Raw genomic sequence first — 13846 nt, 5'->3', positions numbered from 1 at the left:
CCCATTGCTCAGTCAAGGCTGCCAAAGATGTTCTGCTTTTCGCACCCCCATCATACCGGGAACTAATATAAACCTCTTCATCCACTGTTAATGCTCTTAATCAACAATATGCACAGCAGGAATCATGTTGAATATTTGATTACCAGTTTAGGCTTTAATCCCACGGTCAAACAGATAACCATCCAATTTAGGAGTTAATTAGCACAACGTTTTCTCAAATTCTTTCTTAGTTTTTTGGGTGTTATTGCATCTGAATCAGAGCCAGAATCAGGTTTATTATCACTGATATATGTCATGAAGTTTGTTGTTTTGCGACAGCAGTACAGTGCAAGACATAAAGACATAAAACTTACTGTAAGTTGCAAAACTAAATAGTGCAAAAGAGGAATAATGAGGTAGCGTTCATGGGTTCATGGACCATTCAGAGATCTGATAGCGGAGGGGAAGAAGCTGTTCCTAAACGTTTGAGTGTGGGTCTTCAGGCTCCTGTACCTCCTCTCCGATGGTAGTAACGAGAAGAGGGCATGTCTCAGATGGTGAGGGTCCTTAATGATGGATGCTGCCTTCTTGCAGCACCACCTCTTGAAGAGATCCTCGATGGCGGGAGGGTTGTGCCCATGATAGAGCTGGCTGAGTCTACAACCCTCTGCAGCTTCTTTCGGTCTTGCACATAGCTGGTGTTTGCTGTCCTTTCCTTTTATAAATAACTTGCTAAATTAAGAGCCGAAGAACTTGAACAGGATTCAGTAAAAGACCTAAACTGGGTATAGAGAGCAAAATTCCTTCTCTTCATTAGAGAACCACTTGGACTTTTACAACAGTTGCACATTCACTTTTACTGGCACCTGGTTTACATCTTCAAACCTTTGAATTGAATTGAAACCTTAAAACTCATATTCTCCAGATTATTATTCAGCAATATGGTGGCTATGTTATTCATTGCTAGTAGAGAGAGCCTAGAGTTATTTGGATAGTTAAATGACATGAGATGTTTTACAATTATTTCAGCAAACATTTTTACTTGCTGTCCCAAACACATGTTAACTAATTTATTTAAAATGGGCTCTGAACAAAAACTAAAACAGATAGAAATGGTGTAACATGAGCTTGTTAAGCTTGTGCCTGATAGTTTCTATTACATCTTGGGATCTTAGGATACCCTGTTCAAGGTTACTGGATGGACTTCAGGGACAGGTGAATCCATCATGACTGAATTGCCATCCACCATTTTTTAAAATAGTCCATCAGCCTTGACCTCTTGATATGGAGTCTCTTCAACATCCCCTCCGCTGAAGGAACAAGATTCCTTGCTACCTCATTTCTCATATTTCCTCACAATATGGAGGGAGGTCATTCAGCTCACTGAATCTATGCCATCTCTCAGAGCAATCCCACTGATGCCATTCCCCTCTCACTTCCCTGTAAGCTATTCACTCACAAATGTCCATTAACACCCACTGAATCTCCACCAGCCACCTGCATGTGGGATAATGTACAGTAGCCAATGACCCTAACAACCAACATGTCTTCAGGATGTGGGAGGAGACCAAAGCACCCAAGGGCAACTTATGTGGTCACAGGGAGACTGTGCAAACTCCACGCACACAGCACTGGAGGTCAGAATCTAACCCAACTAGTTGGAGCTGTGGGCTACACTGTGCCACCCAGTGTGCCATCCCTTAATTTAACTTCTTATCCAAAAAAGGGAACCTCCAGCAGTGTGGCACTCTCTTCTCTACTGCACAGGAGAGTCAGCCCAAATACATCGCCCAAATTGTTTGGTGTGCAGCTTGAATCTATACCATTTCCAAATCAGAAACAATAACTGGTCACAGACCTGAAACGTTGACTGTTTCTCTTTTCCACAGATACTGAGAGCTGCAGAGTTCTTCAAGCAATTTTTGCTTCAGATTTCCAGCAACTGCAGTTTTCTAGATTTTTATTACAAATCAGAACCCTTTGAAATACTCCATGTGAAGTTTGAAGAAAGGACATCAGATAGGAAGATTAACTCTCTTTCCTTCCCCACAGGAGCTCCCTAACTCACTGAGCATGTCAAAATTGTTTTTATTTCAGATTTCCAGCATTCGTTTTTGTGGTCTAACAATGCTCTGTATAAGGTTTACCATAACAACTTTAAACTCACAATGTTCCAACTCCAATATAAAGTACCATCAGTGCACTGCAGCTCACACCGCTGAGTACATCAGTAAACTGGGCTATGTGGACATCTGAGAAGTACAGGGAACACAAGACCAGCACTGGACAGTATTAAGAACATTCAGTAACTAAATGGGGGTTGTTGAAACATTAGGGCAACTGATAGCATCTCAGCAGGTGATCTCCTGCAGCGGTATTGTGTTGTGGAAGTGACTATCCACTTACATGATCATGTCTCTTTTATATACTTAAGAGAAATGCTGGCTTAACACAGCCCAACATCATTCAAGGAGAGAGAACCAAGTGCGATCTGTGTTACATTGTGTTTTGGTTTGTGCAATGTTACTTGCCCTTCAAAAACAGTATGAATTCGTAGTTATATCTTGCTCCTCAGAAGTGTCTGAGTGCTTAACAAGGGGATGAATGCTGTCACTTTATTGGAAGGAGCTGGCAGTCCTGGCAACCAACTTCAGCACAGCAAGCTCTAATTTATAACAATGAAATAAATGGTCAGGTAATCTGTTATTGTTGAAATATTAAAGAAGAGGAACAGGAAAGAGAATGCCCTGTATGTCTTTAAGTAATGTCAAAATGGCTTTTACATGAGAGTGTAGATGTTGCCACCCTATTAATTCCACCCCATCACAGATCTTTTCTTTGTTTTCTCTTTTCTTTCCCTTTTTTCTTTGCAATTTAAAATCGGTTTATTTCTGACTTTTTCCAGTTCTGATCAAAGGTCATTGCCCTGAAACGTGAGCTCTGTTTCTCGCTCCACAGATACTGCCTATGCCACTGAGAATTTCCAACATTATTTGTTTTTAACCTCAGTTTAATGTCTTACCCAAGGTATAATCCCAACAAGGCACTCCTGGAGGAGCAGCCTAGAAACTGAAGAAGAGTCTTCAACCATAAAAGATAATTCTGCTTCTCTTTCCAAAGACGCTGCCTGACCTGCATTTCTAATGTTTTCTGTTTTATTTTAGCCGAGAAAATGTGCTTAGGGCTCCAGAAGAGGAGTACTATGCATTGAACCTCAACAGGTATAGAATACATTGCACACAGTAGCTATCGTCTTGTGTCCGAGACAGTACTGTGACCCAGGCATTCAGAAACAAATACCTGGAAAAAGAAACGAGTTCCATTTTCTTGGTCTCCTCACTCAATGAAAATTCTTCTCACTGAAGAATCAAAGGGCATCAACTCTTCCTCCAATTCCTACTGTCTAATGAGTTCAACATTGGAAAGAATTGCATTTACATGGTGGATTTAACTAGCCTACTGAGAAACTCAATTCTCACTTTTCCAATAAAGATATCTCATTCCCTCCACAACACTAAATTCTCTTTAAAACTCAGCGCAATTCAAGATTTAAGTGCTTGCGTGGTGTCTCAAACTAGATTCTGACACTGTTGTCCTGCTTACAGGGCTGTCCCTTCCTGGTCCCATTTTGCTCTCTATTGCTTTCCTCAATTTCATCAGTACCACTAAGGTTAATCTTCTGAACTTGATACACAGTAAATTCCCAAAACACACTCTCTACCTCCTCCCCAGTTGAAACAGAGGCCTTGTATTCAAATAATTCTTATGATCTCCGTATTTTGAGTTCTTCATCTGCCTCAGCCTGTGCTTCCTCTGACCAGACAGTAAACTTGAAGTCACCACAGAAGAGAGCTCACATCCTTTGCCCAGCTTCACAAGGATAATATCATAACCACCTCTTTTCCTGTCCATCCACCAATGTCATGGGATCCTCCCACTGAAGGGCTCAGTGCAAACCTTGAGAGCTGGGCTCAGCAGGATCTTGAGCTGTGCATGGGTTGTCTTCAAGCAGTGGGCAAACTGAACGGTATTGCATGATGTGCCTCTTGTTGCAATGGTGGGTTTCAGTTATACCATTTTGAGTTTTGAGCAGCCAACTTGGGTTTTAAGGTTGTTTGGGGTCTTCCAGTTGGTCCATTTCTCCTTTGTCCCACAGGAAGCTGCTTGGACCCCACTGCCAGTGCTGGTCCCAAGGTCAAGTTCTGCAAGTCACAGCTGCCACAGCTCTCCATGGGCAGTTGCAACAGTGGTGCTGCCTACTTGTGTTGTAACGAGGAAGCTCCTGCAATTCAGGCATTCTGCTGCAGTGGGGTAGTCATGTCATGAGTGTTTGGCAGCCTCTGTTTGTCTTTTCCTTTCTCCTCACCTGGCCAGAGCTCGTTGAATGTCTGGTGGTGCTATTCCAGTGAGGACATACAACCTTAAGGAACTCAGACAGAGTTTTGATTCACCACTGGGTCAATTCTTTCTGTGTGGGCAGGGTGTTCCCACACTGGACAAGTATATTCTGTACTGGAGTACACACGCAAGAGTTTGAATAATGGGTGGATGTGCCCCTCCCCCACACTATCACCCCCCCCCCAACTCTCAATTTGCAAACTTCTGGATGATATTGTTTCAGCCTTGACTTTACATATTCTCAACAGAGCTGGAAGGTTGACCATCAGGAAAGACTGTAAAGCTGGTGGCTCTTTTCTTCAGAGGAAAGAAGACTGATCTGTTAGACATTTTTATGAAAAGATTTGTTGGGGCTTGGCGTAGAGATGTTGCTCAATGAGTGGTCATCAATATAAGACAGCCTCTAAAAAAATCCAGCAAAATATTATAAATGCTTTCCCCAGAGTGGGGAGAATGTGGACCTCATTTCCATGGAGATCAGTGGAGGCAAACAGCAGTGATAGGTTTAAGGAAAAACCAAATAAACACATGAGAGTGAGAGAGAGAGAGGAATAGAGGGATTTGATGGGAGAAATGGGAAGGGGGTGTGGGAGAAGAGATATATATATATATATATATATATAGAGAGAGAGAGAGAGAGAGAGAGAGAGAGAGAGAGAGAGAGAGTGCGCAGAAGTATTAGCATGAAGCTGATGGGCTGAATGGCCTGTTTCTTTGTTGTATGCTCTGTGTGATCTAAGACCTTCTGCCTTGATCCTCTATCTTGGTTTCCCTATTTAAATAAATTCAGTCACTCATGGATATTTTGCCTCAAAACAGTCCATTCTAGATAAAGAGAACCAATTAAACAGTACCTTCTTACAACCCCTGGATGATCCAAAGCTCTTCATAGCCAAAGAGCGACTGTATAATGCAGTCACTATGGTGAATATGGCAGCCAATCTTATGCAGAGTAAGATCCAACAACCAGAAAGTGAGATGAGAGAGCAGGTAATTTAACGAAGCCAAGGATGTAGGCCAAGGTAATTTGGCAAGCGAAAGAACCCTGAGAAGAGTTTGCAATGGAATTGAATGGGTTACAGCTCACTGCATTTAATCCGAAAAAAAGTGTATTTCATTAAGTAATTGGAGGTTTCTTGACCCATTGAAGTTGTTGGATTTCCTAGCTATCTGCTTCTTGCATTTGGTGTAATTGCTAACATAAAAATGAATAATTTATGCCTTTTTTTAGCCTTCAGTCTTAGCCATTGCCTTTGATAGTCAGCATAGACCCTGACTAAATATAGCACATGCATCCTGTTGGGTAAAGTGTCCCTCCTCCACTTAGCCAAGACCATAAAAAGCCAGGGCTGAATTAAAATAGAAACATCTTTATAACATCTTTATCTGTCCAACAAGATGGATCGAAAGCCTTAGCACTTAGGAATAACTTCTTTCTCCAGCTGCATGATACTCTTCAGCAGTGTAAACTACAAGATTTTTCAAATTTTAACTCTTTCACATCTAGCTGAGAAATGAACATGAACATTTTGGAGTATTTACTAACTCCATCAGCAGTGGTGGCTACAGTGTGCACCATCTACAAAACACATTGCAAATGTTTACCTAGGCTACTCTGATAGCACCTCCTAAACCTGTGACCACTCCCACTAAGAAGAACAAGGGCAGCAGGCACAGGAGAACATCACTACCTGCATGTTCCCCTTCATGTCACTGTCCTGACTTGGAAATATATCACCATTTCTTCATCATGCCTGGGTCTAGGTCCTGGAATTCCCTCACCAACAGCACTATTAAGGGCATTTTCACCACACAGACTGCAGCACTTCCAGAAGGCAGCTCCTCGTCACCTTCTTGGGGAGCAATGCATTTTTTGAGCCCACCTCCCCATTGCTTCTGAGCTATAAGCTGCAGATGGTATAAGCATGCTCACGCACTCTTCCCCTTCCTTACTCCCCCCAACCAGATCCTTGTGCTTTTCTTCACTTTAGATCTCCAAGAAATGCATCACAGGAAGAGAACGAAGCCAGTAATGATGAAATCACACGGCCATACAATTTCACACTTGTAGACACCAGTTCAGATACTGACACCAGAATTTCACATTGGTGGGACATGCATATGATGGGAATCTTAGCACAAGTGATCTGAAGCCAGCTTGACAGAGGGTGAGGCCGTATACAAATTCCATCCCAAAGAACTCAGATGAGAATTTAAAAAGGCAGCTTATTAGGGCTGAATCATCTGTGCAATTAAATGTTTAGTACTTTGCAAAGCCTGTCAGAAAGCCAGTGTCCAGTATCAAGGATCATAGAGGATTTGGCATGGGGTGTACAGAGCTTGGAGCCCATTCATCTAATGTGGAAGTGATGGCCAATTTTGCTTTTACATTTGCAGACATGAAGAAGTATTCAATGACCAAAGATCTGACTGCTACACTGGAAGCTCAGAGTGCTGCCATTGTGGCTGTGGATTGCAGCTGATGAACATTTGTAAACCAATTCGTCATATGAATATAATGGACTCCTTCCAGTAGTGAACAACAGACCTTGTGTTTGTTAGTGTTATGAAATTCCTTCAGCCGTGTGAACTTTAGGCCCTGTGTATATGCCTAATGTAACTAGTCTCACATTATTTTTATCAATTCATTTTTCTGCATCTGAGCATTGCTGGCAAGGCTGGCATTTATTGCCCATGAGTCGCCTTCTTAAATCGCCTATGTCTTTCTAGTGAAGATGCTTCCACCATACAGTGGGTGAGGCATTCCAGGGTTCAGACCCAGTGAAAGGATCTGCGATATATGCCCAAGTCAGGATGGTGTGCCACTTGGAGGGGACCCTGCAGGTAATGGTGTTCCTGTGCACTTATTGCCTTTCTGCTTTTTGATGGTAGCAGCTGTGGTTTGGGAACTGTGATCAGAGTAACATAGGGAAGTAACTGCAGTGTTTGGCACATATTGCAGCCACCGTATGACAGTGGTAGAGGAAATCAATAGTTAGGGTGGTGTCTGGAGAAGCACCCAAGCAGACTGCTTTATCCTGGATGGTGCTGAGTTTCTTGAGTGTTGTTGGGCTCATCCAAGCAAATAGAAAATGTTCCACCACACTCCCGACCTGTGCCTTGTAGATGATGGAAAGGATTTTGGGCTTCAGAAGGATACCCAGCCTCTGAGTTCCTCTTGTAACCACAGGTTGGTCCAGTTGAGGTTCTGGTCAATGGTGACCCCTAGGATGTTGATGGTGGGGGACTCACAATGGTCATGCCATTTAATGGCAAGAGGAGGTGGTTAGACTTTCTCTTGTTGGAGATGATCATTGTTTGACACTTTTGTGGGCAATGTTATTCACCACGTATTAGCTCATGCCTGGATGTCATCCAGGTCTCGCTACTCTGGAACGTCTACCGACATGCTTCATGTACTAATGAGTTGTGAGTAGAATTGAACATTGTGCACCCACAGAACATAGAACAGTACAGCACATCGTCAGCGAACATTCCCACTTTGATCTCATGCTGAAGGAACATTATTGATGAAGCAGCTGAAGATTGTTGCAGTGATGTCCTGGGGCTGGGATGATTGATCTCCAACACCCACAATCATCTTCCATTGTGCAAGGTGTGACTTGAAGTATTAGAATGTTTTCACCTCTATATCTGTTGACTTCATTTTTACCAGGGTTCCTTGATGATACACTCAGCCAAACATTGCCCTTATGTCAGAGCAGTTGCCCTCACCTCTCCTCTGGAATTCAGCTCTTTGGTTCATAAGTCTAGAACTGAGGAGTCCTGATAAAACCCAAACTGAGCACAGACAGCAGGTTATTGGTGAGTAAGTGTCACTTGATAGCACTGTTGATAATACCTTTCATCACTTTCCTGGTGATTGAGAGTAGAATGATTGGGCGGTAATTAGCTGGATTGGATTTGTCCCTGCTGTTTATGAACAGGACATACCTGTGCAATTTTCCACATTGTTGGGTAGGTGACAGTGTTGTAACTATATTGGATGAGCTTGGCTAGAAGTATAGCTAGTTCTGGAGCACAGTTCTTCAGCTAGTCCCCTAGCCTTTGCTATATCCAGTGCTATCAGCTGTTTCTTGACATCACTTGGACTGAATCAAATTGACTGGATTGCTTTCTGTGACTGGGCTCTCAAGAATTTGAGGTGGATCCTCCACTAGGTATCACTGTGAATGCTTCAGCCTTATCTTTGGCCTCAGATCCTGTAATCATTGAAAATAGGGATGTTCTGAAGTCTCCCCTTCCTGTCATCTGTTTATTTGTCTACCATCATCCACAACTAGATGTGGCAGGACTTAAGTGCTTTGATTCCACTTCATAAGGATTCACAGTACAGCCATCCATGTTAATTCATTCCTGTGGCAATTCAAATTCTGTGGCTCCACTGCAGACCAGAGCATGAGCATCCTGGGATCCATCTTTGCAGGTATACTCCACAACAATCTGTGGCTCACGTGCCGTCAATCGGATAAAAAGAGGGAGGTGGACTTTAGATGAGGCCCATGGTAAAAGATTCCTATTTTGAAAGGTGCTGGGAGGTTGAAGAGCCACGTTTCAAGGTTCAACAACAGTGTCTTCTCCACTGTCATCAGGTTCTTGAACTGACCTGAAAAACTCCAACACTACCTTGGACTATATGTCTTTTTCTCTCTCTCAACTTGCACTAATGTCGTTATATTTAATTTGTTGTGTAAATTCTGTATAATATATGCTAATTTAAGTTTATGTTAACTTATGTTTGTCATGATTGTAATGTACTGTTGCTTCATAACGCTAATTTTTCATGGCATTTATACCTTGTACATGCCTACATATGACAATAAACTTGAATTTGAATTCTGACCATGTCCTGGCCAATATTTGTCCTTCAATGTCTTCATAAACAGTTATCTGCTCACTACTGTTTTGCTTCTTGGGGGATCATGCTGAATGTGAACTAGCTGTTGTGTTTCCCCCATTATAACAGTGCTTCTGCGGCTTCCTAAACTGCTGAGAAGCTCTATAGGAATTTCTCTACAGGAATCCACACCGGGTTTTCCATCTCTCAATCCAATATTTCGGACCCCTCTTGACCGAGCAGGTTGTGAGCAGCGTGTGTGTGAGTCAGTGTGAATCTCGCTGAGTCACTACAAATCTCACAGACATGTGAAGCACAGCAACTCAGTAGCGGATTCCTGCGAGAAATCCTCGAGCAAAGTCAAGCGTCACTGCCGCTATATTTGGCTGCATTGCAGGAACTGGTAGTCGCAGGAGGGATAACCCGGGCAGGCGAAATCATTGCGCCTTGTCATCTGCGGAAGCCCAATGCTGCCCATAATCTGAGAGGCAAGGATGGATTTCCATAACTCTGCAGGTCTAAGTTCCACTCCTGCTTTTCCCCTGCACCTCTTTTGTTTGAGTCCATTGTCCTCTGTTACCTCTTGAAGACTGAGGTATAAAGACCTCCCATTTGTGTAGCGCCTTTCATATCTCAGGACATCCCACAGTGCTTCACAGCTGCGGAAGACTTTTAAGAGTGATCATTGTTATAATGTAGGGAGCACCATGGTTAGCGCGAACTTCTCACAATTTGATAACCAGATAATGTGGTTTATAGTGTGGTTGGGCAAGGTATAAGTACTGGCCAGAACACAGAGAACCAGCACCCTGCCTCTCTAAGATCATGGTGATTGAATATTTTACATCCAACCAGAAGGGCAAATTGGCCTCAGTTTAATGAATGGACTTCAACTGCACTGGGATGTCAATATGGAAAATGCATTCAAGCCTCAGGAATGGGGATTGAACCCTTCACCTGCTGACTCAAAGGCTAGATTTCTGGAGAGATACAGAATGGATGACACACTCAGGGGTTGCTGCACTGTCAGGGGGGAGTTCTGAGAGACAGTGGCATTGTTGGAGATACTGCCTCAACCAATCCTGCCCTGTGTTAATTAACTGATTAAATTACTTGAATGCTGTACGCAGGATTGTGCTGTGCACAAAACAGTTGTGACATTTGTTTGCAATGCAATTTCTGATGCTATTCAGGGCAGTTTGTGTTCTGAAACACCTCTAAGAGACGTGATCAGTTGGTTTTAATGACCCACAATTGTCACACTGAAAAGTGAACACAGGCAGTTCCCAGCATCTTGGCAGAGGGAGAAGGTGGGAGTGGGAGGTGGGGTAAGGAGGCTGGTGGAGACATTTTACTAAATCCTGAGGTCATCCATTGTCTGCATCTGTGCCATAGCTGAGACCTTGTAAACGGATTCATAGTTCATGTAAACATGTCACACAGTAATTATACCTTCCAGTCAGTGGTGGGGATGCAGTGTCACATCATTCACGGGGGTGTAAATACCGTGTGACAGGTTTATCAGGAGCTCCCATTAAAATATCAAATCAATAATTTACTATGTTGTACAAATTCTCCAGTTAGCCCTACTCCCTTGTTCTTTCCCCATAGCCCTACAATTTTATCCCTGAAAATATTTAACCAATTCCCTTCCAGTGGAAGATGCGTCCACTACCCAGCACATTCCGGATCAAGCACCTTGCTATGTGAAAGGATTCTCCTTTTTTGCTGATCATCTGCCATCAGGATCCTCTGGTTATGGACCTTCTAGGTAGTGATAACAGTTTCTCTTAAAACCCATAATGATATAAAAAGTATCCCAGTTCTAGGGAGAACAATCCCAGTCTCTCCTCATAATTTGTTCCTGGTCCGAAAAGCCAAAAAAATAGCGAGTTATCTGAGGACTGAGTTAGGGTCACTCATCCTATTACAGAGGTCCCACTTTCTGCAAATCTAATTCACCCAGTGACTACACATTCCCTGTGTGCACCAACTCAGCTGGTCAACTGGTACGGAGAATACGTTTTGCACGTGTTCTTTAAGGAGCCCATTTATCAGTTCGATGTTCTTATAATTCAACGCAACTTAGCATCAATTTATATTAACTCCATTAAAATTCATGGTAAGGTGACATCTGGAGCAGGAGCCATCTGTGAGCCGTCAGTAGGAGCAGCTAATCTTTTATCCTTGGTTATAATGGAATTACATTTATTTTCCTTCATAGCAGATTCTTGGATGAAGAAAAAGTAGTTGTAAGCTCAGAGTTTAACCCAAACTGAAGCAAATATTACACTGACAACTGTTGTCCAATGAATGACCTTTGGGCACTGCTCCCTTCTCTTGGTGTCAGAAGGTCATATGATTAAGGTACACTGCAGAGACTTGCGCATTAAATCTCAGATGACACTCCAATACAGTACTCAAAGAGTACCTCATTGTCAAAGGGTAGTCCTGAGGGTGTACCAGAGGGTTAGAGGGGCAAGACTGAAGTGGTACCACATAATTGGAGAGGCAGTATTAAGGGAATATCACACAGAACAGCAGCAATAAGGAGGTGCTACACCATCTGAGAGGCAGTACTGAGGGAGTAATATTGGATAGAAGTACTGAGAGACTGGTGCGCTGTTGGTCGGGCAACACTAAGGCAGTACTGAGATGCACTGTTCTATCTGAGGAGCACTGTTGAGGAAGTGCCACATAATTTTGGAGGGGCCACATTGAGATTCTGCCACAGTGAAAGTGGCAGTGAAAGTGAGCACGTCTCTGTCTGAGGGGCAGTAGCGAAGGACTACCACACGCTGAGAAGAGCTGTAATGAGAGGCCTGTAGCCTGACTGGGGACAGTACTGAGGATGCATCACGGTATTGGAGGGACAGTACTGAGAGACAAATGCATCAACAGAGAGTCATTACTGAGGGAGTGCTGCACTTTCTCCTTTTAAACTGAGGTCTTCTTACCAGTTCAAGTGGTTTCTGTTTATGTTAAAGGTCACAGTCCAATTTTTTAAGAGGTGTAGAAATAAGAGTAGTGGCTGAGGTTCAGAGGATGTGGTGAGAAGATGGAGGAGGGACCTTTGGGTAAATCTAAGATGAAGATTCTGGTTGCTCTGCCTAAATAACAATGTGTTCATACAGTGCACTTGTAATAAAACTTTGCGAAGGCATTTCACAGGAGCATCATCAGAGAAGAATTGACACCAAGCCCTTTAAGGAGGCACCTTGTGCAGACATTCTCAGTGTTCTTATCATTGAGGGGTAGCTTTGCTTACAATTCTATTGTGAGACATGAGATATGAACAAAAGCTTGATCAAAGAATCAGGTTTTAAGGAATGACCAGGGAGGAGTGTGTGATGAAGAGGGGGAGGATGTTTAAGGAGGGAATTCCAGAGCTTAGGGTCTTGGCAGTTGAAGGCAGCTGTCAATGGCAAAGTGATTGAGAATCCAGAATCAGAGGGGGGAGAGATTGCAGAGGTTTTGGAGGTAGAAGGAAGCTTCATATACTGGGAGAGGCAAGGCCATGGAGCAATTTGGATGTAAGATTGAGAATTTAAATCTACTTCTGTTTCTACTACCGCGGGGGCACATATTGCCAAGGATTCTGTCCCTTTGTAAGTGTATTTGTAAGTTTGGATTGCTTATTTGTTCCTGTTTTGTTTTGGTACATACTGTATGGAGTATTTCTGAGCACCAATTTTAGGCAAGAGATAAAGAGGAAATGTGAGGAAGAACTTTATTAAGCAGTGAGTGGTAAAGACCTGGAGCTCGCTGCCTGTGAGGGCGATGGAAGCAGAGGCCAAGGAAACTGGATCTGCAACTGAGGGAAATAAACTTGCAGGTCTGCAGTGATAGTGTGGAGGAATGGGATTGACCAGATCGTTCTGCAGAGAGCCAGCATTGACTTGATGTACCGAATGGTCTACTTCTGTGCCATAATGTCCAATATTCCTAAATACTATCCTTGATCGGAATCCAGTTCCGTACATCATCAATCCAGTCTAGAGCATTTGTTGTCACCCTCCAACAATACCATCCCTATTCCCTGCTTCCCTCCCCCTCCCCGCCTCCCCACCACCCCTCACCAAACCACACTCCTAAATAATTCACTGAGTTTGATTTATTTCCATTTATCCCACTGTCTCTGCAAAACCCAGTCCAGTGTCATTGTGAGAAATGATGAGAGAGCTGAAAACAGATTTGTATTTAACGCTTGTTAATAAAAGGAGAGTGAAAGTCTCAATCTTGATGTTGACGGCTGTCTAATGTGCCAGCTGTAGATATACATCAGAGAGTTTGTCCTCTCCCCCTCCCACATCACCATCCCCACCCCCAAAATACAAGTTCTCATCCAAACATTACTCCTTGATTAATGGAATTAGAGAATCATTACTGAACGGAAAGAGAACATTCAGCCCATTAAATCCATGCTTGCTCTCTGGGAAAATAATTGGAAAAAATACCTTATGTCCAGAATGATTCAGGGTGCAAGATATGAACAAAGTGAGGAGAAATGAGCAAAAGATATGGGCAGGACTGAGAGAAATATATGCCTTGTTCTGGTCTGAGTGTAGAAACTGGAGGATGCCATTCAACACAAAATTGTTCCTACATTTA

Source organism: Pristis pectinata, chromosome 24 (genome assembly GCF_009764475.1).
Source record: "Pristis pectinata isolate sPriPec2 chromosome 24, sPriPec2.1.pri, whole genome shotgun sequence".
NCBI classification, from domain to species: domain Eukaryota; kingdom Metazoa; phylum Chordata; class Chondrichthyes; order Rhinopristiformes; family Pristidae; genus Pristis; species Pristis pectinata.
This window is presented reverse-complemented; position numbering follows the sequence as displayed.